Source organism: Trichosurus vulpecula, chromosome 4 (assembly GCF_011100635.1).
Source record: "Trichosurus vulpecula isolate mTriVul1 chromosome 4, mTriVul1.pri, whole genome shotgun sequence".
NCBI classification, from domain to species: Eukaryota; Metazoa; Chordata; class Mammalia; order Diprotodontia; family Phalangeridae; genus Trichosurus; species Trichosurus vulpecula.
This window is the reverse complement of record NC_050576.1, coordinates 368,288,597-368,309,582: the sequence shown is the minus strand read 5'-3', so window position 1 is coordinate 368,309,582 and position 20,986 is coordinate 368,288,597. Positions and strand designations below refer to the sequence as shown.

Here is a 20,986-nt window from a genome sequence, read left to right as displayed (position 1 = left end):
TTGGAAGACTTAACAGCACAAATAACACTTTATAATCAGCCTCTGATAATAGACAGCACGTAAGAAATAAAACAGAAAAATGTACACTTGGGAAATGTATTTGCCATTGTGATGGAACAAATCTAATCAGAGAATTGAGGTCCAAGAGGAATTCTCTGTGGGTGATGTGATCCTCCAGATGCTCCTGATTGCAGATGACTTATCACTGAATAAGCCCCAGGACATTACAGAAATTCTTAGAAGAAAATGGTATTGCAATCATTCAAAGGGGTTTGGCCTGCCCATCTACATAAGACCAAGAGAATGAAGAATATCTATTGCCCAAATTTCAACATGTGTTTTGATGGAAACCCTATAGAGCTTATCCAGCAGTTTGCATCTCTAGGACAGATCATGCAGAATATCAAGGAACTGTCCAAATTTGAGAAGAATTTTTATCTGGATCATCCTGATTTGGGTAGGTGCAAAAGAGGTTAAAACATATCAAAGAAGCAAATAAATTACAGTATCAGGTCACAACTGCTGCAAACCAACCTGCAAATGTAATGGATATAATTGCAAAGCAGAACTTTATCAAACTTACTGCTATCCAAGCCCAAGAGTGGCCTGTTGCTCTAAGTGGGTTGTATATGGTTATAGTAGTACAGACTGGTTCAGGGAAAATAGTGTCTTATTTTTTGCCTGCCATTTTCCACATAAATCATCAGCCATTCCTAGACAAAGGCGATGGGCCTATTTTTTTGGTGCTGGCACCAATTCATGAGCTGACCCAACAGGTAAAACAAGTTGATATTTAATACAATAGAAAATGTCATCTAAAATCCACTTGAATCTATGATGGTACTCTAAAGGGACTACAAATATGAGACTTGAAAAGAGGCATAGAAATTTGTAGTGCAACATCTGGAAGACTGATAGACTTTTTCGAGTGTGGGAAAACTAATTTGAGGAGAACTACTTACCTTGTGTTTGAGAAAGCAGACAGAATGTTTGATATAGGCTTTGGGCCACAAATCAGGAAGACTGTTGATCAAATAAGACCTGATGGACAAACTGTAATATGGAGTACAACTTGACCAAAAGAAGTGAGGTGGCTTGCTGAAGACTTTTTAAAAGATTACATTCACATCAACATTGGTGCCCTGGAACTAAGTGTAAATCATAATATTCTTCAAATTATGGATGGGTGCCATGATGTAGAAAAGCATGAGAAATTTAGTTGATGAGAATCATGAGCAAAAAGCAAAATAAGATTATTGTTTTTTTGTGAAAACCAAAAGGTATTGTGAACTTACCAGAAAACTTAAGAGGGACGGGTGGTCTATGATGCCATGGTGACAATAATCGACAGGAGTGAGACTGGGCTCTAAATGAACTCAAACATGGAAAAGTTCCTGTCCTGATTACCACAGATTTTGCAGCCGAAGGGCTAGATTTGGAAGATGTGAAATTTGTCATCAATTATGACTACTCTAACTCTTCATAGTATTACATCCAAGAAATTTAATGAACTGCTTATAGTGCCAAAACAGGCACAACATATACTTTCTTCACACCTAATAACAAAAACCAAATAAGCAACCCCATCTCTGTGCTTTGGAACGGTAATCAAGCAATCAATCCCAAACTGCTTCAGTTAATTGAAGGCTAATTTGAGGTTGTTCCAGGAGTAGGAAAGGCATGAAGGATGACAAGGAAGAATGATGATGAGCTAGACTGCCTATAAGCTTCACATGAAAGCAAAAGCCCATCTTTTCACTAGCAACATTTTACCAGTGTTGCTATAAAGTCTCAAGAGATGAAAGACCTCTGCCTCTACCTAAAGATGAGTTTAACACAGTGGGAAGTGGGGAAGCATATGTAGGTGTAAGCAGGGTACCACATATCACCAATAAGGAAGTTAAAAGAAGAATGCGGTAAAGAACATTATCAAATAATTTTATAACAGAAAAAGAAGATTTTCTGTTCACATGATGAGGTAAGGGATGACAGGTGGACAACCAGAATACCTTACTTGTACCCTTACTATAAGGAAAGAGAAAGTTAGGAAGATCATCTACACGTTAGGTCTACTCTCTGAGGTGAGCTTTTGGGAGAACATCAATAAGAGTCACACGGTATGGGCAAGCATGGATGGAGTTGCACACTGCCTTATTAGAAGGAAGTCCCAAAATGATGAGATCACAGACCCGTTTGTGGATTTGTGCATTCCTGAAATATGCCCATGCTATATTAATTAAAGATTTTTACCAAGACCAGATCAGGCTGGATTGTATGTCATCGGACCAACCTACAGAAAAAAAAGGTTATGACCAAATAAAAAGTAGAAATGTCTCAAAGTGAAGATACAGAAGCAGAGAATAGAAGATGGCAGTTCATTTCTCCACCAGTTAAAGTTCTAAGAAATACCAAATAGAGATAGAAAAGGTTCCAGGACAGAGCTCATTCTGGGGTACCACCCACTACATACAACTATACCTTAGGATAATATTGTTTTACTTATTACTGTTATTAACTTATCCTACTATGTGACTATTTTGATTTTAATTCTATTATGATGATCAGATGGCATGTTTAGGAATAAGATGGGAAATGAGAAGCTTTGGAGAGATTTGGGGGAAAAAGAAATTAGGGAAAGAACCACTTAGGTACTTTATAATATGCATGTAGATAAGGAAGAAAGCTAAACCAACTGCATAATATTCCCAGAGACAATTTGACATATATTTAATAACTTTTATTTGCCATGTAGTGTGAAACCTATGTCTACAATATTTGCGTGTTATTATTTGCATGAGTCTGTTTTTGATCTTGTTTTCATCCATTGGATTCAGTGCTCTTATTTTAATAGATTCACTCAATTAGAAGACCCAATTGGTACTAGAAAGCATTGTTGTAGTGAGTAATCTCATGAATCAGCAATCTGCCAGCAAGGGGATAATGTTAGCAGGCTGCTCATTGGAATGTTTGTGAATAACATGCTGAATCTAAAATGATGGTCATGAGTTGTTCATTTGAATATTGAATCCATCTGAGGTATATATGGAGAAACAATGGAAAAGATTGTATAAATGGCCTCAAGAAGGTAGTGACAGGACTTTTCCAAACATCCCAGTTGGGAAAACAACACTAACAACATATAAATAAGGCGAATAGGTTAGTGACCTCTCTTGTTCACATTATCAACTGGGCTACTTACTCCAAGTGTTACTACTCAATTTATCTAGGAGTAAGGTACTGTTTTCATGATAATATCTCCATAACCCTGAAGTGGGTAGTTCTCACATGGTTAACTACTGATCTAAGTATTATAATTCTTACATAGCATGAAATTATGTTGTATGAATCAACAAATGTGAAGCTACACTATACTCAGTATCTGAGCAGAACTAAAATAACCTGGGCTCAGCAATATTACGCAAGGTCAGTTGTAGTGGAACAAAATCAATGTCAATAAGAGTATTTCCCTCTATCCCCATTTCATAGTAAGTTATTTATTTATTTCCTTAATAAAGACCCCCAGCTGTGATATAATGACCTATTATGCAACTGTGGAATGTGTGTGTAAAGATGACAGAAATATTTGCAAAACCAGGTTGAACTTGACAGAGAACTTCCGAACAAAGCATACCTATCGCTGTCCTGGGAATCTCACCGTTGTGGGAATGAAGCCCATGCTCATATTCTCTGGTGTACAACATTTGTTTTTCATAACCACATGGACAGGTAGATTTAAGAAGTGTTCATATTTCTCCTGAGCTTGAAGATTACTCTTCCTTCAGGTCTAGGCAACTGGACCAGAGTTAGCTGACCAAATCATTATCATAATAATGGACTACTTTGCCCTAGATAAATGGAGTAGTAACATCTAGAGTGGTCCAGTTAATACTATGAACCATAAGAGGATTTCCCAACCCATTCTTCTTCCTATTTATATATTATTAACCCCCCACTCTACCTCACCCCCACCACCATGAGTCAATTCCACCTATCTCTGGAGTATATTCTTGGGAGATCCAGGAAAGGATGTTCAACAAGAATGTGAATTGAAGATACATCTAGTTAATTCAACTGCATGAAGATCTCTTCTCTGAGATTCCCATTGCTTTTTACCACCTAAACATTGGAGCATACTTCAAGATCCTTCTAGCTATTTGGGAGTCAAGTGAACAAGGAGTAAGTCAACTGCCTGTCTCTTTAATCCTATGAGAAAATTTAGTCTTATTTGGATGGGAGAAGTAGTTAGGGTATTGCTCTGATGACAGAAGGCATTCTAAAAATAGGAGACAGCCTATACAAAGGCATGGAGGTGGGGAATGTAAAGCTGTGGAGGTGGGGATAAAAAGTAGAAGAGTTTTAAACACAAAGTTGTGAGGGAGTAATGTGAAATGCTTGGAAAGAAAGGTTAGAACCAGACAATGAAAGACTTGAAGTGTGGAGGAGGAGGAGGAAGAGGAGGAGGAGGAGGAGGAGGAGGAGAAGAAGAAGAAGAAGAAGAAGAAGAAGAAGAAGAAGAAGAAGAAGAAGAAGAAGAAGAAGAAGATTGAATTTATCATGGAGGCAATAGAAAAACAACTGAGGATCCTTGAGCAAGTGAAAAATGTGTTGTGACTTTTGCTTTAAAAATGATGTATCACTTTGCCAGATATGAAGATGACAGACTTGAGAAGGGAAAGATTGGAGGCAAACAAAGGGAGGCTATTATTGTAGTAATTCAAGTGAGAGATGATGAGGGTCTGAACTAGGGCTCTGCCTATGAGAATATCCAGAGAGACAAATGTGAGAGATATTATGGAGATGCAATTATCAAAACTTGGTAACAGATTAGATATGGTGAGTAAGGCTAGAGAAAAGGAAGAGATGTGGATTAGGCAATAATATGATTCCATTAGATGAAATCAGACCTGGTTGGATGGCCAGGTTCAAAGAGTAGTTGTTAATTATTCAAGGAGTTGTGTGTTCTCCAGCAGATCTGTGTTCTTCCTGTGTTTTTTAACATGTTCATCAATGACTTGGATCAAGCCATAGATGGCATGGATACTTGGGTTCCTAGAAGAATGATGGTGTTCTTGATACTTAGGGAAATTAGGTAGAAGGATGGAACTCGGGGAAAGTGTAATGAGTCAGCTGAGTGATACAGTGGATAAAGGACTAGGGACCCAAAGTCAGAAAGACCTGAGTTCCAATTTTTTATATATATGCATATATATAGAAAGAGTGCCAGCTGTGTGACTCTAGGCAAGACTCTTGACCTCTCTGTCTGCCTCAGTTTCTTCTTCTGTAAAGGGAGAATAATAATAGCACCTATGTGACAGGGTCACTGTGAGGATAAAATAACACATTATTTATAAAATGTTTTGCAAACCTTAAAGTGAAACATAAATGCTAGCTATTTTTCTTGTTAGTTCTATTTTGGACATGTTGAGTTTTAAATGTCCATGGAACATTCAGGAGGAGGTGTTTAGAAGTTATTTGATTATGCTAGATTGCAGTTAAGGGGAGAGAAGGAGGCTTACATATGCAGATTTGGGAATCATCTTATATAGGTAGTAACCAAACTCATGGTTTAAATCATAGCTACGCTACCAGATTTGTGACATTATACAATTCACACCTCTTTGAGCCCAATTTCTTCCTTTTAAAATGGGAATAATGACTTTTAAACTACTTATTTCATAGGGCCATATAGCAATATAGAATGGAAGTTAATGTTCCCAAAGTGTCAGCAGGTGTTCTTTGTTAATAGAGCCTCAATTAGCACTGCTCATAGAACGTCAGATCCAAAATTCTTCTTCCATCACTCCTAGACAAGGAACCAAGCATCTTAAAAGGAAATGACTCTCTCAATCTGCTCAGTCCATGCTATGATAAAAATATCTGGCATTTATATAGAGTTTTAAGGTTTGTAAAGCATTTTACATGTTAACTCATTTTGTCCTCAAAGCAAGCCACCAAGAAAGGTGTTATAATTATCCTTATTTTATAGATGAAGGAAATGGGAGGGGTTAAGTGACTTCCCTAGAGTCTCACAGCTAGTAAATTTCTCAAGCAAAATTCAATTTCAGGTGTTCCTGACACCAAGCCTCCCACACCATCCACCGAGCCACCTAGCCACCTAGATGAACCTGTGAAATAAATATCCCCCCATTTAATAGAAATAAGAGCTATTGGGGCTAATAGTTTCATTATTAAAACTGTTTCAGGCTTGGAGAAGATTCAGAGTATGATCAGGCACTCTTGCCTCTTGGCTCCTGAATATCCCACAAGGAGTCATGTCACTTGGAAAAGCCAAATGTCATTGGCTATGTAGATAATGTAAATCATTTGGCAATCTCCTTTGGATGAGAACAAACTAAGTGAAACTCAACTAAGAACACTTAACTGGTAACCAAAAAAAGCCTAAAGGAGATTTAGGAGAGCAATAACTCAGGCTTCTTAGTTCTCATGGTGACTCAGCTTGATGCTTTCATAGGAGCAGCCAGCATCTCTCTCTCCATTTATTGGAGTTAAATTGCTTCCTCTTCATGTGGCAGTTTTCAGTTGGCAAAGGCCGCCAGCTCCACACTAATTTATTTGTTCAAGTCAGTAGCACTCAGCTCCCTACAGAGGTTACAAAATTAAAAATTGTCACTTCCCATAACTGTCTGACCTTTTCAATTGGAAAAGTTCAGAGCTTGGCCCACTGGGGCCAAGAGGTAATTCTGCCAGGAGCAGCCGTTGTCCTCAAAGAGTCAATGTAAATATTTCAACAGGTAAATAATCACTCAGAGAGCTTGGGCAAAGTATCTCTCACATGAAACAAAATGAACAAGACAAAGCAAGATGACAAGATGTCATACACAGGGTAAATTAAAAAGGAAAGAATCTTTTCATAAAAATAAAGGCCTACTGGGCTCCCACCAAGAGTGATTTAGGAAGTAGAATCGATTGAGTTAGAGTGTATATATGATTTTAAAAAGGAAATAACAAAGAACACACAAATACACACACACATTGACAAATGCCTTTTATTGGTTACTTTCATTATAAAATTACATGGTCACACATTGTTGTTGTTAAGTTGTGCAGTAATTTAAAAAAAGTTGTCTAGTATATCCATCAGTGTTTGGGGAAGTAGCAGCATCTCAAATGAAATCCAGAAAGGAAATTTGCAAATCTTCTTCAGCTGTGGTAAAAAGTGAATAAAGAAGGGGAATTGGTTATTAAATCTTTTAATATCTATTGATAAGTTATAGTTAATTAACGAAGCTTAAGACTATATACCTCAAGTGGTTTCAAGAAATAAAAAATGCATATTATTGAGAGTTTCTTGGTCTATAAATCTTATGTCATATTTTTGGGCAAGCATAGGAATCATAATGATCAATGGGTTAAAATAATCCATGCTAATGTAGCACCCCTCTGAGATAATAGAATATTTTGGCACAGTGATGAATGCTGGGAATTTCACCTATGTCAGGAAATTGAAGCATTTTCTTACAGGAGAAGGTGAATTGTTGATGCCCTTCAGCACCATTAGGTAGATCCTTAGTCTACTTTATGAGATGAAAGATTCAGAGTCACAAAGGCACTCAGAGGCCATCTAGTCCAAGTGCTTCATTTTATAGATGACAAAATTGAGACTAGTGAAGTGATTGTCCAAGGTCAATTAGACAATAAATAGAGAAGATTCAAACCCTGTCTTCTGACCCTGAAAATAGTATGTGCATGCCATCTTACCTTTATCTTTGATTAACATGTTAAAAAAGATTAAAAACAAAAACAGATCCACCGAAAAACATGTGGTCCCTAGAATCATTGACAACTACTCTGAATCTGGTTATATAACTATGTCTGATTCCATCAAACTGTATTATTGTCTAATCCATATCTTTCCATCTTCTCTATTAGAACAGTTTAAGATACTTTATCACAATCTTTGCTAAAATTTCAGTAAATTATGTGCATAGTTTTCCCCTCATCTACAAGTTTAGATATTCGAACAAAAAGGAAATCAGGTTAGTCTGGCATGATCTTTCCTTGAAGCAGCCATGCTGCCTCCTTGGAATCACCACTTCCCTTTATAGCTGTTGATCAAACATATTTTTAGTGATTTTGTCTAGGATTTTCCTAGGAATCAAAGTCAATCTCACTGGCCTATAGTTTATAGAGTATTCTCTCCATTTTTTTAAGAAAATTGGAACATACTTTTTTCTATCTTCTGCTGCCATTTTCCATGATTAATTAAATATCACTTATGATGGTTCAACCATTCATTATCTTCCAGTTCCTTTAATACTGGAGGGTGTAGTAAATCTGGGCCAGGTGACTTGAACTCAGCCAAAGTATCTAAGTACTCTCTTACTGTCTCCTCATCTTGGGTATCAATTCCCTGTTAGTCACCTGTGTTCTATCTCCTCTGCAAAAGATTTTCCCCTTAGTAGAGAAAAGAGAAGCAAAATAAAAATTAAATGTTTCTTCCTTCTTCCTGTTGTCATTTTTCATTATCCTATTCATTCCAAAACAAAGGATCCTTTCTTCTTCTCCATTCTTTTTTCTCCCAATACAAATCAGAAAAGGTTTCCCCTTACTAGCCTTGGATTGTTGTAAGCTTTATCACTTTTGACACTATTTATATACCATCATGCCCTTCTTTTATCTTCATTCTTAATTACCTGACCTTGTTTCCATATATCTTATTAAAATCTAAGATGGTTGGTGAGTATCTCATAATCCGTATTGATCTCTGTATACCAGGGGTCCCCAAAGTATGATCTGCAAACCCCTAGGGTACCCCAAGACCTTCCAGGGTATCTATGTGGTCAAGATTATTTTTATACTACTGCTAAGATGATATTTGTCCATAATAACACTCCTGTATTTTCCAAATACCTATCTGTGTAAGGCCATATTTTCCTTAGATAGCTCAACCAAAATAACATTGCAACTGATTGAATGTAGGAAATTTGAGAAGCCAACTGTTTTCTACTAAGCCAGACTTTAAAGAGACTTTCAAAAATATGTAAATTGATTTTTTTTTTGTTTTGGGAAATGTAGGTATTTATTAGTATATTGTGGGTTTGCTGTTGTTTTAGTGAATTGGTAACTTCTAATATTTACCAGTTTTAATTTGTAATGATAGAAAAAATCACTAATTATAACCTACAGAAACAAAAGCTCTTTGGTGTCTTCAACAATTTTTAAGAATATAACAAGGTATTGAGACCAAAAATGTTGGGAACTGATACTATAGACAATACCATTTTTCCTCTTCACTAAAAGTAATTCTCTTTGTACCTTAAGAATATTGTTCTTGAACTCAAAATCTTATAAAAGTGGATGATAAAAACTATCTTTATTTTTAATTGAAAAAAATAAAGTACTATCAAGTTGAAAGAAAATATCATTCCTAAGTATCTTTCATCCTTCCTGGGATGACTTCCTCTGTCGCATTTCAGCCCATTTGATTTCAACCATTTGATAACTGCTTTCTCAAACTTTAAGGTGCCTCTCAGAGTATACTCAGCTTTATGTCACAAATTCTCAGAGAGAGTGGTCAGCTTCTTCCAGGGTTCTCACCATGTCCACACCAGTAGTCAATGAGTTACTAAGAATCATATCTAGAAGAGAACCCAATTTGTTAGTTATACCATGTTTTGAAAGATAAAATGATCACTAAGACAAGTTAAGGACTTATTAGATACTTTGCTTTTTGTGGAGAGAGTGTGCTCTGGCAGATATTTGGATACTCAAAATCCTCCATCAATACTATATATACCTCCATGTCACACTTATGTTGTACCTCCCAAACTCCTTATCTATTTCCTCCTTCTGTCCCTGTGGTCTGTAGTCTGACTTAAAATTAGGAGAGATAGCTAACACAGTGTATGATAGAATCAAGATCAAAATGCATTTTTATAGGTGAGAGTATTTATGTCAAACTCAGAGAGAAATAGGTCCATAAGGATACCTGAAGAAGCATATTGGCTTAGAAAAGCACATTAACATTATCTATATTCTATTGTATCATTATTTATTTTGTTACATATTTCCCAATTATGTTTTAATATGGTTGAGACCACATTCAGGAGGGTTGCCCTGTGTTTGACACCTCTGGACTATAGCATTGGGCTAAATCTAATAAGATCAAGTTTAATAGGGATATATAAAGTCTTACATTTGGGTACCAAAAACAACAGCAACAACAAATTCATCATTTCTGGATGGGAGAATGGCTAGATGGCTGTTGTTCTAAAAACAATCCACGAATGTTAGTAGACTACAACCTTAATGTCTAAGTAGCTTAATGTGGTAGCTACCATGTTAATGCTATCTTAGGTTACATTAATAGAATAAGAACTTCCAGGAATTGGGAGGAGATAATTCTAATGTAGTCTGTTCCAGTCGTATCTCTTTTAGTGTATTGTGCTCTGTTCTGTGCATAATTATTTTAAGGCAGATATTTACAAGCTGGAGAGTGTCCGGAGGAGGCTCATGAGGACAAAAAGGACTTCGAGTTCATGTCATATGATGATCAGCTCAAAGAACTGGAGACGTTTATGTAATACTCCTTTGGAATTTACTTGACCAACTCACATAAGCACTGGCAGGTTGGGTCCTGAGAGGGGTTGCTTTTATTTCTCCAAGGTTTCTGGGGCAAACTTGTGGGTGGCTATTATCCCAAATGCCAATTCATGAGTTCCCACCAGTGTGTTTCAGTTAATAGACTCAATTCTTTAGCAAAGACATTTATTTAAATGGAATATCAAAGAACAGAAATTAAAAGTATTTCCCTCATTATCAGTTACACACTCTGGGATGTGAACAAGTGGGTACAAACTTAAAATAAAATGGTAGTGAAGTACAGATCTAGTCATAAGTGTGTTGGTAAATGTTTAACAACTGGCTTTTCACCCCCCCCCCAAATGTTCATATGACACACCCTTAAGCTTAATACGCATTATTAACACTTTCTAAAGTCTAGACAATCAACAAAACAATAAATCAATCCCTGATTTGTAGCCTTTGCCAATTTCTGAGGTGTAAATGCTTACAAGGAAAGTTTAACAATCTATTTGAACTTGTTCAGTGGTCTCCAGGGAACAAAAGAACAGCAACTCCGTAATTTCAGGTCTCTGAAGTCCTTTTGCTTTCCAGAAGGTCCTCATAAAATTTCCTGCAAGTTGCTCTGCTGTCCAGTTGATCTGACCTTTGGCAAGTTACAGTGTCTTTGCTAGAATGACAAATCAGCCCAACTGCTCTGCTGGTAGTATCTCAACCGATCAGGCCAACCCACTGCCGAACTGTTTCACATAGGTCACGTTGTATCTGTGCTTTCTCCTCACCAAAGTCTGCCAGTACTGGGAAGTGGCTGCCAGCCATGGCCAAGAAGGCTACTCTGCCACCTGGCAGCTACTAACAGGCTTCAGGAAAGTTGAACTTACTCTTCTATTTTTCACCTTTGGGCACTTGTTTGGCTAGATATCAGAGACCTCTCTTTAGCTGCAAGCTTACTATGCTTAATTCTGTTAGAATGCTAGAGAACTCTTTCAGGTAGGGCAATAACCCTAACTTTAGGATCAGTAGAATCTTTTCCCCTTTGGCTCCCTAAAAGCCTCTGATCTAATGCTGTTGCCCCCAGGTAGGGGATGGGAAAAAACTTAGCGCTCCTATTGAAAAAATCTCCTGTCTTTCTCAGTAATTCACTACATGTTGCCTTAGGGGGATTAGCTGCAGTACTTCCCACCCTGCTTTGGGAATTTTATATAGATGAGTGGCTAGTGACATAGGTATGAGTAAAATTCATAGGTTTGCTGACCTCTTCCTAGTCAAATGAAGCACTCGAGCATAGCATTTTTGGAATGGGGAATGTCTATTTTGTACCTGTAGGCTTTTCCCTTTACTCTTCAAAATCTCTGTCATTTTATCCCCTGTACAGCATCAGCTTTTGCCAACACATTAATGAGTCATTCCCCCTATATTTAGCCTAAAGAAGAGAAGATGTAAGGGACACATGAAACTGTCTTTGAGTATTTGAAGGGCTGTTATGAGGAGGCAGGCAAGGAGGGTTAGATTGATCCATTTGGACCTTGAGGCAAAAATCTAGAGCCAATGTATGAAAGTTGCCAAGGCAAATTTAGGCTTGATGTCAGGAAAAATTATCTTAACAATTATAGGTATCCAAAAATATTTTAGCAACTATTTTTGTGGTGGATAAGAATTGGAAATTGAGGGGATACCCAACAATTGGGGAATGGTTGAACAAACTGTGGCATATGATTGTAATGGAATATTATTGTGCTGTAACAACAATGATGAAGCAATGATGACAAGCATGATGATTTAAAAAAAAACCACCAACACGGGAACACATGAACTGATACAAAGTGAAGTGGGCAGAACTAGAAGAACATTGTACACAGTCACAACAATATTGTACAATGAAGAACTGGAAATGACTTGGCTATTCTCAGCAATGCAATGATCCAATATAATTCATGATAAAAATGCTATTAGCCTCCAAAGAAAGATCTGATATTGTCCAAATTCAGACTGAGGTATACTATTTTTCACTTTCTCTCTCTCTCGCTCTCTCTCTCTCTCTCTCTCTCTCTCTCTCCCTCTCTCTCTCTCCCTCTCTATCCCTCCCTCCCTTTCTTTCTCTCTTTCTCTCTTTAGCCTGGACTTACCAGATATATTACAGTGGAGATTACGTTTTTGGTGTGGGTTGGACCTCATGGCCACTAAAGTCCTATCCAAATCTCAGATTCTGTGATTCTATAACTCTAAATTCAATGCTCTCTCCACCTTATAGAACGACAGACTTTGAAGCAATCTTAGAAGTCATCTGTACTAAACCCTACCTGGAGAGGAACCATATTTACACAATCTCTGATAAGCTGTCTTCTAGCCTTCACTATAAGTGAAGAGCAGCCCTTGCTCATTACACTTTTCCGGAGCTCTATAATCATAGCACATTTATTTTCTTTCATCAAATTTAAATGTTTCTGTATGTGTGTGTTTGTGTGTGTGTGTCTCTCTTTCTCTGTCTGAGCTACCTGTACCTCTCTGTATCTCTCTCTCCCTCCAATGTTCACCTAGTGATTTTATTACTGTCCTGCTTCAAGACCAAACAGAGTTGAATTTCCCTTCCACATGACCTTCAAATAAGAAAGCTATCCTGCTCCCCTCCTCCATCTTCTGCTCTCCAGCTTAAACATCTCCTGTTGTCATTTGGAATGTTCTGTATTCCCATAACCATGTACTTCTGGAAGCATTTAAGCTTGCCAATAACACATGATATCCGGTGTTTGGGCTGACTCCAGTCCAGAGGTACTAGGACCTTCCTTGATGTAGACACATGCTTCTATTCATGGAGACTAAAACTGCATTTTCTATTGTGGCTGCCAAATTGTATTGTTGACTCATTGGCTTTAAAGTCCACTAAAAGTCTCAGATCTTTTTAAGAAACAAATTTTACTGATAACTTGTTTCTGCATCAAGTAAATGGGTGCTGTATCCCTCCTTTCTTCCCCTTCCTCCAGTTCTTTAAAAAAACTGTGACATTAATAAACTTCCTCTAAGCTGTTCTTGAGAAGTCATGTTTTTGAACCCAAGAGTAAGACTTTAAATTAGTCCCTGCTACATTTCAGTTTACTAGATTTGGCCCAATAATCTAGCCTGTTAAAATAATTTTGAATTCTAATTCTGATATCCTTGGGTCAGCTACCCTCTTAACCTACTGTGACTTGCAAATTTGCTAAGTATGCTATCTCTGTCTTTATCTAAATCAATGATTAAAAATAAAAGTTAAATACCACAATGTCAAGAAAAGACCCCTTGGAACACAATACTACAGACATTCCTCTAGCTTAATATCCTATCACTTAACTTTACTACAGCTTAGTCTCATTACCACTAGTGTGGATAAGAAATGCCCTGAAGTGGTGCATGTATTCACATTTGTACTATAAAACTATAACTCTGTAAAATATGGTCATTGATTCCAGCACAATGGAAATATGGAGTATGAATCTGAACAATGGGACCACTTCAGGAGATCCATTATTCACATTAATTGGGTTCTCTAAACCTCTTTATGGTTCTTTTTAGTAAGATACTGTCAGTACTTTGTGAAAATCAATGTAAATAATATCTATACCAATCTACTTACTACGTTTTAGTCCCAGTCACCTCATGATTCCTTGCTATTGCTGAAGCCCAAATTCTCTTCTCTGCCCCTCCTGCAAATGTACTGAATGTGATGGGTCTTTGGGGTAAGGAAGTCAACTGGTATTGGCTCTCAAGAAATAACTTAAATATTCACTGTGAACATTTCAATCTCAGACACTGGTAGATGCTACAAATTAAGGCTGGGTGTATCATTTTGTTGATTAAATGAAAGAAACACTAATAAGGCAGATTACACTTAAAAGTGCATTGTGCAGTGTTTTGTTTTTCTGGTGAGCCATTTCTTAAACATTTACCAACACACCTCTGGTAGATCCCATATTAAATGGTAAGATCCATGAGGATACTTTTATATGATTTTTTTTGGTTTTCTTTTGTTTACTATTTTATTTTTCCCCAGTTACATATAAAAACAATTTTTTAAATTCATTTTTAAAACTTTGAGTTTCAAATTCTCTCCCTCCCTTCCCACCTCACCTCACCCAATTCAATATAGGTTATACATGTGTAGTAAAGCAAAACATATCCATAACAGTCATGTTGTGAAAGAAAACACAAACCAAAAAAAAAACTTCAAGAAAATTTTAAAAAGTAAAAAAAAAATGTTTCAATCTGTGTTTAGAGTTCTTTCTCTGCAGATATAGAGAGCAATTTTCATCATAAGTCCTTTGGAGTTGTCTTGGATCATTGTATTGCTGAGAATAGCTGCCTCATTCACAGCTGATCATCTGACAACATTGCTTTTACTTTGTACATAGTACATTTCACTTTGCATCAGCTCATGTAAGTTTTTCCAGATTATTCTGAAAGCATCCTGCTCATCATTTCTTATAGCATCATAATATTCCATCATAATCACATACCACAGTTTGTTTAGCCATTCCCCAATAGATGGACATCCCCTCACTTTCCAATTCTTTGCCACCAGAAGAGAGCTGCTATAAATATTGTTGTATATATATATAAGTCCTTTTCATTTTTTGTTTCTTATCTCTTTTAGGATATAGACCTAGTAGTGGTATCGGTAGTATACATGATTTTATAGTCTCATGGCCATATTTCCAAACTGTTCTATAGAATGGTTGAATCAGTTCACAATTCCACCAACAGTACATTAATGTCTCACTTTTCCCACATTCCTTCCAACAGTGTTCATCTTCTTTTCTGTCTTATTAGCCAATCTAATAGGTATGAGGTAATACTGCAGAATTGTTTTAATTTGCATTTCTCCAATCAATACTGAGTCAGAGTATTTTTTCATATGGCTATAGATAACTTTGATTACTTCCTCTAAAACTGTTCACATCTTTTGATCATTTATCAATTGGGAAATGGTTCCTATTTTTATAAATTTGACTAACTTCTCAAGATGCTTGCTTTTATCAGAGAAATTTGTTTCAATTTTTCCCCCAGTTACTATTGGTAACTGTTTTTTCCCTCCATCCTATTTCCCCTTTTATTCTATTCTCTCTCTCCTTTCAGCCCATCCCTTCTCAAAGGTGTTTTCTTCTGACTACCTCCTCCCCCAATCTGCCCTCCTTTCTATCACTTCCTTCTTTACTTATCCCCTTTCCCTCCTACTCTCCTACAGGATTAGATAGATTTCTCTATCCACTTGAGTTATTCAATTATTGAATTATATAGGAAAGTTATTCCCTTTTTGAGCCAATTCTGATGAAAATAAGGGTTATTTATTCCCTCTCATCTCCCTCTCTTCCCCTCCATCATCAAAACTTTTTCTTGCTTCTTTTATATGAAATAATTTACCCCATTCTATTTCTCCCTTTCCCCTTCTCCCAGTACATTCCACTTTCACCCCTTAATTTTCTTTTGTTTTACATATCATCCCCTCATATTTAATTCACACCATGTGCTCTCTCTCTCTCTCTGTCTCTGTCTCTCTGTCTCTGTCTCTCTCTCTCTCTCTCTCTCTCTCTCTCTCTCTCTCTCTCTCTCTCTCTCTCTCTCTCTCTCTCTCTGTATATATACTCCTAACTACTCTAGCAATGAGAAATTTCTTATGAGTTACAAGCATCATCTTCTCATGTAGGAATGTAAATAGTTTAACCTTATTAAGTCTCTTATGATTTCTCTTTCCTGTTTACCTTTTTATACTTCTCTTCAATTTTGTATTTGAAAGTCATATTTTCTATTCATCTCTGGCCTTTTCATGAAGAATGCTTGAAGGTCCCCTATTTCATTGAATGTCCAATTATGGGATTATGCTCACTTTTGCTGGTTAAGTGAGTCTTGATTTTAATCCTAGCTGTATTGCCCTCCAGAATATCATTTTCCAAGCCCTTTAATCTTTTAATGTAGAAGCTGCTAAATATTTTGTTATTCTGATTGTGGCTCCATAAAACATGACTTGTTCATTTTTGGCTGCTTGCACTATTTTCTACTTGACCTGGGAGATCGGGAATTTAGTTATAATGTTCCCAAGAATTTTCATTTTGGGATCTTCCAGGAGATAAATGGTGTGTTCTTTCAATTTGTATTTTACTCTCTGGTTTTAGCATTTTAGGGCAGTTTTCCTTAATGATTTCTTGAAAAAAATGACATCTAGGCTCTTTTTTCATTATGTCTTTCAGGTAGTCCAGTAATTTTTAAATTATCTCTCCTGGAACTATTTTCCAGGTCAGTTTTTTTTTCAATAAGATATTTAACATTGTCTTCTACTATTTTTCATTCTTTTGGTTTTGTTTTGGTTTTTTTCTTGACTTCTCATAAAGTCATTCACTTCCATTTGCTCAATTCTAATTTTTAATTAATTATTTTCTTCACTGAGCTTTTGTACCTCCTTTTCCATTTGGCCAATTCTACTTTTAAAGGAGTTTTTTTTTTCTCCTTTAGGGAATTTTTGTACCTTTTTTCCATTTGGCTAATTCTGCTTTTAAGACATTCTTCTCCTCATTGACTTTTTAGATGTCTTTTACCATTTGGCCTAGACTATTTTTAAGGTATTTTCTTTAGTAATTTTTGTGTCTCCTTTACCAACTTGTTGACTCATTTTTCATATTGGACTCTCATTTCTTTTCACAAATTTTCATCTAGTTCTCTTATTTGATTTTCAAAATCCTTTTTGATGTCTTCTATGGCCTGAGACCAATTCACATTTTCTCAGAGGCTTTGAATGTAGGAGTTTTGACTTCATTGTCTTCTTCTGAGTGTGTGTTTTGATCTTCTTTGTTACCATAGTATCAAGGTCAGAGGTCTTTTCCCATTATTTGCTAATTTTCCCAGCCTAGTACTTGACTTTTAAATCTTTGTTAAAGAAGAAGGTGGTGGATGCACTGTCCCAAGCTTCAAGGGTTTTGTGCAGCTCTTTTCAAAGATACCTCTAGGGACCTATAAGTTTTCAGGTCTTCCAAGTTTGTATGATCTAAGGAAAAGTGTTTACAACTCTCCTGGCTTGTATGCTGGTCTGTGAGAGACTACAAGTCTCTTTCATGCCCTGGAACTGTGAGGAGGGCCATTGCTTTCTTGTGGCCACAAGCTATGGTGAGCTAGTGCTCCTTCTCACCCTGGGACTGCCACCCAGGACAGAGATCTGCATCCAATTATGGGTAATGAAACACAGTCCTGCTCCCAGTTCCAGCAAAGAGACCCCTATAAATTCCTCCTGATGAGCTGTTTAAATCCATTTATTTCTGTGGACTAAGAGCTCCAAAATCAGCTGCTGCCCTTGCCGACTCAGTCTTGCTCCTGCTTTGCTTGGGAGTGGTTTGCACTGGCTGCATTGTACTCCTCTCTCACCCTGGTGCAACAGACTTTTCCTGCTGACCTAAGTTATCTCGGGCTGCTGGAAAAATTGTTTTATCCTGTTCTTTTGTGGGTTCTGCTGTTCTAAAATTTGGTTAGAATCATTATTAAAAGGTATTTGGAGGAGTTTGGGAGAGAGCTCAGGCGAGTCCCCTTACTCCATCATCTTGGCTCTGCTTCTTCTTTTATATTAGTATTACCAAACTCTAGCACAATGCCCATACGGGGCTCATAATAGATATTTATTAAATATTTGTTAATTAATACATAATAATGAATTAATAAATTTCATCTTATTCAATTCAGCACAATTTGCTATGCTTTAAAGACTCTTCAGAATGGGGTGGCAGAGCCGATTCTGTTATCCAGTATATAAACTATGCCATCTAGTTCTGCATCATCTTTTATATTAAGCATAAAAACATTATATTAAGCATTATAAGCCTTTTACTTATGTTTTTCTAGTACTGAGCACAAAGTTTGGCATATAGTGAGCACTTAGATATTATTATTATTATTTTATATCATATATTTATATAAATATATATTTATGTGTTCTATATTATTTATGTTACATATATACTTACATACATATATAATATTATATATTATTAGATAGGTGGATTTAAAAAAAATTGAATGGCTTGACACAAACCATACTATCATGTTGCCCATATCTTTGCATCTTATCCATAAGGATTGCATGAAAAACATCCACCAAACTTTACTAAAATATGGATAAATTCTATCTATACCATGCTTTTAATCTTGCAGCCTAGTAACCATGTCAAAGAAAAAAAAAGAAACTGGATTAGGCTGGCATGCCTTGGTCTTGATAAAGACCTGCCACCTCTTTATAAGAAGATATACAACTATAACAGGCAACATATGAATCAATGCTGGTCTATGGTAAAGAGGGAAGAACTGGAGTCTGTAGTCATTCACTCAGCATGAAACACAAAGAATAAGGTACAGACCATTTCTGGGTGACTATGTGGCAAATGAAACTTGTATAGGGGGAGTGGAGGGAGAATGGGGCTAAGAGAGAAAGTTTATGGCTTAAGGAGACTCTAAGTGGATACCTCAAAAGGGTGTCAATAGTTAGACTATCTGAATTACAAAGTAGAACCCATAGAACCACAAATGGCCAATTGGGAGGCCAAACACTCCATGGGATATTGTTTGGTTGTCCAGACAGAAACAGAAATAAAATTAAGATGGTCAACTTCAGTATTGTGAGGGTCTCTGAATGAATGTATGAAAGAATGAATTCATATGCTAAGTGCCAAAAGGTAAGAGCAAAAGTTAGTAGAATGAAGAGTAAGGAAAATGTGTATCTGTGTGTGTGTTTTTCCTGGGGGGGGGGGCAGGAAAAGCTTCTATTAGGGTCACATGGGAGTCCCCAGATGTACTTCTCAAAAGAACATTACAAGTTGTTCAAAATATTCCTAATAATTTGAGCAGAACTTTCAGGACAAAAGAAGTTTCTAAGAATAGAATCCTACGATTCCATATGTCATTTTAGATACAGAGTAACAGCTTCCATAGCATGGACTACCATTCAGTAACTGCTGTGAGTGGTGGGTGGGGAAGAGCTGGGGGAAACACACACACACACACACACACACACGTTTATTTATATGTATCCATTCATATACACACAAATTTATATTTACTATATTTATTTCAAATTATTTATTTTATTAGTTATTTTATTGCTAAATATCTATTACCTATTTAATCATTATTCAATTATTTATTGCACCCCCCCCATTCACCCAGGATAATGGAAGAATATGCATGCCACAAAGAAGACTTTCCAAAGTCAGATTTCTTAATTGGAAAATAATGACATGTTGTTGTTTTCTGGCACATTTTCTTATGTAATTCTGAGCAAAGCTCTAGAGAGATCAGCTGGAATATTCATGTTTCCCACAGATTCCAGGTAAAAGTCCAAGAAATCCAGCATTCAGTTTCTGGGCAATTCATCTCTATAAATGAAGCCAACGGGTAGACACTAGGGATAGCATGTCTTCTTTGTTGGACTTTCCAAGTGCTTCTTTTCATGTCATCATGCCTATGTAGCAGAACCAAATGATAAATGACTTTTACATACTATCACACAAGCAACAATTGAAGTATGGGAGGTTTCTGATGATGAACCAGTAGTGATAAATTGATGATTGTTTCCCAAGCATTATCAGAGTAACATTCAACAATGCCTGGCATTTAAGGCCCTCCACAATATGGAATTACCCTACCTTTCCAGCCCTACCTCATACTATTCTCCTCAAGCTACTTTATGTGCTTGCCAATGTGGATGATCCTCTGCACCTTCCAATGCTCCCTGTGCTCTCCCCCAAGAAACCGTGTGTCCTCCCATCTCTATGCTTTTGTTTAGGTTGCTCCCCATGCCGGAAATGTTCTCTCTCATTCTTTTCTGCCTATTGATTTCCAAATGTCCCCTGCTGTATGAAGCCTTCATGTATCCATATTGCTGGTGACAACCTTACCCTTCTACCCTCCTATGGCATTTAACTTTGTGTTCTCCAGTGCACTTATCATGGGATATTAAAATGGCATCATTATATTCGGGTCTTTGTCTTTATCGGATTCTATGCTTCCCAAGAGTTTGGAATGTATCTTATTTCTTTTGTGCACCTCTCAAAGAGTCGGACACAGCTTTGCACAAAGGTAAATAAATTCATTAAGGCATAATAGAAAGAATACTGTACTAGGAAAAAGTATTTTTTTTAATCCTGTGACTATTCCATTTTTTCATTTTGTGACTTGGGAAGATGTCTCAATCTCATCTATAAAATAGGGATAGTAATATTTAAATTAACTATCTCAAAGAGTTATTGTGAGGATCCTGTGAGATAATAATAACTGTGCTCACATAGCACATTAAGGTTTACAAAGCACTTTGCCTAGATACTATCTCATTTGATCACCACAATAATCCCCTGAGCTAGGTGATATTATCCCCATCTTAAAGTTGAGGAATCTGAGTCTGAAGAAGTTAAATGATATGCAAAGGGTCATGTAGCTAGTG

At 36.7% G+C, this 20,986-nt stretch overlaps 1 pseudogene; it reads left to right on the top strand.

Annotated features, from left to right (window-relative positions):
- Nucleotides 1-545: 545 nt before the first annotated feature.
- Nucleotides 546-2,158, top strand: LOC118847263 (annotated as a pseudogene).
- Nucleotides 2,159-20,986: the final 18,828 nt, after the last annotated feature.